Here is a 5,000-nt window from a genome sequence, read left to right on the forward strand (position 1 = left end):
CTTGTCACACACGGAGTTGTTTTCCTTATCGTTCTCCAGTAGTCTCCATTCCATTGGCAGGCTTTTGCAAAATTGTAATATATTAGCTTTCTTTCAGAGAGAGAGCACTGTGTGAAGTGGGGAAGGGGGAGGAGGAGGAGGAGGGAGAGGGAGAGAGTGCGAGACCGACCGAGCATCTTTCCTTTTTTAAACTATTTTGTTTCTTTATTCCCGTGTGAGAGAGAGAGACAGAGACAGAGACAGAGACATGGGCAGAAGCAGGTCCCCGCAAGGAGACAGATGCAGGAAAGGATCCCGGACCGGCATGATCGGGCCCTGAGATGAAGGCAGACGCTTAACCTCTGAGAAACCGGGGGTCCCGAACGAACGAACGAACGGACGGACGGACGGACGGACGGATGAACGAACGGACGGACGGACAGACGGATGGACGGACGAACGAACGAACGAACGAACGAACAGAACTTCATCCCAGATCGTGGGAACTTGTGAAATATTGTCACTCGTCCTTATCTCTCCGAGCTGTCCTGTTCCCGATTTTTACCCGCGCCGGCCTTTGAACTCCTAAGCTACAGTTCCTTTACAAAGGGATGTCAGCAATATAGCATCCGGAGGTAGAGGAAACCTCTCCCTCGTAGAACCCATAGGGACACGTAGACACAGACGAGATGCCAACAAAGTATATAGCCTTGGTCTCACTCCTATCTGTGGAGAGGTCACGAAAGACCCGATGTTCCGATCTCCCCGCTGGCTGGGTGACAACAACTCCAGTGGCCAGCGAGCGTGACCGCGTCCGGACCCCATCCATCCTTTGGTTTCCATTTCGAAAGAGAAGAGGCCGGTTTCCTGCAAAGATACCCAAAGCCGCAGCAACAACCCAACCCGAAGAAGACCAGAGCGTCTGTCTCCCCGAGCCAGCCGAGCACTGGTTCCTCACCAACAGTCGGGACATTACTGATGGAGCCAGAGGGATTTTTAGGTTAGGTTCTGGTCCCTGGGCTGGCCTCATTGCCAGCTTTCTCTAATCGTGGAGAGCATAGCATTCAGGCATGAGCAAAGCACCCCATTCACCCGGTTTGGGCCATCTGAGCCTCAGGTTCCCCTTCCACGTGTCCCAGGTCAGTGAGCACTTGCAAGTAAGTATAGGCCCCCTAAGCAGCCCAGGGGTAGCCTGCCAGAGTTTCCTGTGGCTGGCGGGGGGTGTGTGTGCGTGTGTGTGTGTGTGTGTGTGTGTGTGTGTGTGTGTCGTGTGCTCAACCTTCGCTGCAGGGTTCTCTAGGGTCTGGTTCGGTTCGCCCCGCTTTTCTGCGTGCGCGTGCACGTGCGTGTGCATGCTCCATAAGGAGCTGGGGCGTCCTCGGGAGGAGGGACGCCGTAGAGAGTGGACAGTTTATTCTCTGATCTTGGTACGGGCAAGGCTGTAGGGCTTGAACTCTGTGGGAACCAGGAAGGTTTTCTTCCGTTTTCTCATCGTCAGTTTTGGCAGGTTGCCTTTTAGTGATCGATCGATCCGATCGAAACAAAACAAAACAAAACAAAACAAAACAAAACAACACAACTTTTTTTTTTCCTTTTTGTAAAGATTCTGTTTATTTTCTCCTGAGACACAGTGAGTGAGAGAGTCGGACACACAGGCAGAGGGAGAAGCAGGCTCCATGCTTGGAACCCGACGTGGGACTCTGATGCCGGGCCTCCAGGATCAGGCCCCGGGCTGAAGGCGGCGCTCAACCGCCGAGCCACCCGGGCTGCCCACCTTTTTCTTTTTCTTTTTTTCTTTTAATTTTTTTTTTTTCCAGAAGATTTTAGGTGTATGCGATGTTTACACCCAGGTTAGGGCTCATCCTCGCAACCGAGAAATATAGAGTCCCACACTCCCCCGACAGTGCCAGCCAGCAGTCACGCACCCCTTCATCGATTTCATTTGTTCATTTGCTTGCTTGCTTGCTTGCTTCCTGGCTTGCTTATGTATACATTCATTCAGCCGGTCAGTCGGTCAGCCGATCAGTTCAGTCAGTCAGTCAGTCAGTCAGTCCTTTTAATGAATCATTCATTCTTTCCTGTTTTAGAGGTGTTCTTTATTTATCCATGAGAGACACACAGAGACAGGCATTGACAGACTGCAGAGAGAAGCAGGCTCCCCGCGGGGAGCCCCAAGTGGGAGCCGGGGCCCCAGGACCCCAGGATGATGACCTGACCCCAAGGCAGATGCTGAACACGGAGCTACCCAGGCGTCCCCGTTGCTTGACTTTTCAGGGGAGGCAGACAGGCAACGTGCATTCAGTGGCACGGAAATAGAGCCCAACTAGTGCTGAGTTTTCTGTGAGCCGTTTGGCCCTGGGTCATTGTGAAAGCCATTGGAGCAGGGCCCAGAAACGTTCAAGGCCGAGAATTTCCTTCCTCCATAATCATTTCACAGACGCTTAATTGAAAGTGGTATCTACCTATCGTATGGCAAACGTCTTTCTCTGTTTGGGTTCTAGCCAAGACCCAGAGAGTCGAAGCCCCCAACCTCACGGACTGAAAGTCGCCAGTTGGATGCAGAGATAGTTAGGCAGGCAGGCAGGCAGGCAGGCAGGCAGGCAGAGCCGGAAAGGCAGGCGCCACACCGGTGAGTCCAGGTGTGAGGAATGTGGGATCGCAGGGCAGCTGGGTCGCAGCCTGGTCCGGATCCGCCCGGGTCAGTAGCGTTTCCTGACACAGGACGGCAGGACGGGGCGCCAAAGAGGGGCCTTGGGGTGGCTTTCCTCCTCCGCCTCCTTGGGATGGGGACATCTGCCCCACTCGGGGCATGCCCCCCACCCGCCCACGCGCCCACCCCCACACGCTGGCCACCGGTCGGTCCCGCAGGCGCCTGCCTTCCGAACCACCCAGGCTGCACCGGTTCCATGTCCGGTTCCGGTTCCGGTTCCGGCCCAGGCTCCGGCCCCAGGCAAGGGCGCACTTGCAAATATCATCCATGGGAGGCTTCCTGCTGCCCTCACTCCTACAGATCCGGGACACCGGAGGGTGGGGGGGGTGGGAGCGGTTCCCAGATGGGATGTAGAAATGTCCGCCAACCGAAACCCGTCCTTCCCGCGTCATCTCCCCACGACGTGACGCGACACCCTGTGCGGTGTGTGGAGAGAGACCCTTTGTCTCGCCGCCACCGCTACAGCAACCGAGGACAGTCCTCAAACAGGAGCACGGTCCCATGAGCATCGGTCCCATCTGAACCTATTCCCTAGTTGGGGATCCTAGGGTGTGTCTAGGGATAGACCTGGAGCACGAGGTCCTGTGTGTGGGAACCAGATGAACGAACGCGCAAGACCGTGGGTGGCGGTGGGAAGGAAGAGGTGCGGACGAGGTGTGCCCGGGTGGCATACCCGCGTTTGAGCGGCTGCCTTCCACTCGGCTCCCGGCATCATCACAGCGTTTTGGGGATCCAGCACCGCACCGGGCTCCCCGCGTGGAGCCTGCTTCTCCCTCTGCCTGCCTCCCGGCCTCCTTCTGTGTGTCTCCCTTGAATAAATACAGTTTATTTATTCATTTATTTGTTAAAGATTTTATGTATGTATGTATGTATTTATTTATTTATTTATTTATTCGAGAGAGAGAGAGAGAGAGAGAGAGAGAGAGAGAGAGAGGCAGAGATCCCATGCCCGATCAATACAGTTTAAGAAATTAAACTTAAGGGATCCCTGGGTGGCGCAGCGGTTTGGCGCCGCCTGCAGCCTGTGGTGTGATCCTGGAGACCCGGGATCCAGTCCCACATCGGGGCTCCCTGCATGGAGCCTGCTTCTCCCTCTGTCTGTGTCTCTGCCTCTCTCTCTCCCTCTCTCTCTCTCTCTCTCTCTCTCTCTCTCTCTCCCTGACTAAAAAAAAAAATCCTTAAAAATAATGAATGAATGAATGAATGAATAATAAATGAATGAATGAATAAATAAATAGATAAATAAATAGATAAATAAATAAATAAATAAAATTTTAAAAATTAAAAAAAAGAGAGTTAAAAAATGGAATGGACAGATAACTTGGCGAGGAGGATGTGTGAAGGTATGTAATGCCGCTGAGCGACTCTAGGCTTAGAAAGGGTTACAAGGTTCCACCGTAGGTGACGCCTGTCTTTTGGACCACAACCGAAACACAAAACAAGACCCCCTGTCCCTGGCTCAGAGTAAGGGAGTTCCTGGGTCAGGCTGGAGGGGGTTCCTGTGGTCCCCAGAGTGCAGAACCCCGGTTCAGCCATCTGGACTCTTTTCTTCCTGTCCTCGGAGACAGGCGTGGTCGCAGACGGCACACGCCTGTAAAGGCAAGGCCAGAAGGAAGAACTTCAGCATCCCTTTGGCTCTTCTTTTCTGTTCTTCCGGTTGTTGTGGTTCCGGTGTTGTTGAGCCTCAGCATTTCCAAGCACCTTGGAGGGGCAACCTGGGAGGCTCGCTGAGGTTAAGCAGCTGACTCTCGGTTTCGTCCGCCAGGAGGTGGCACTCTTGACTCGCCCAGTGAGGCCGTGGCGACCTCTGGAAGGAAGGTATCAGGCTCAGGGTTTCCGAGGGGCTCGGCTGGCTCCCCGAGAAGTGGATCTGAGTGTCTCCAGGCTGTCTGATCCTATCTGAGTCTTAGGATGCGATTCCTCCAGGGGCCCGTGGCCCGCTCGGTCGGTAGAGAGCACGGCTCTTGACCTCCAGGTCCTGAGTGCGAGCCCTACCTTGGGAGTAGAGATCACTTTGACAAATGGACCCCGGAGGGGGGGGGGCGGGGGGGGGAGAGGGGAGGGGAGGGGAGGGGGGAGGGGAGGGAGGAGGGGAGGGCGGCGTGTGGACTGGGGGAGGTCGAAAGAAAGAGAAACAGACGCCATTCTACTCAGGGAAGGCCTTGGTGATACAGGGGATCCTTCCAACGGTGTCTGGTTACAATGAGAACGGATTCCCACCGACCTTCTGAAGAGGATTTAACAATCGCCAAAAAAAAAAAAAGGAAGATGACTCACTGAGAGTTTCTGAACTCTGTTCAGGGTTTCGTGG

This window comes from Vulpes vulpes, chromosome 13 (genome assembly GCF_048418805.1).
Source record: "Vulpes vulpes isolate BD-2025 chromosome 13, VulVul3, whole genome shotgun sequence".
Lineage (NCBI taxonomy): Eukaryota > Metazoa > Chordata > Mammalia > Carnivora > Canidae > Vulpes > Vulpes vulpes.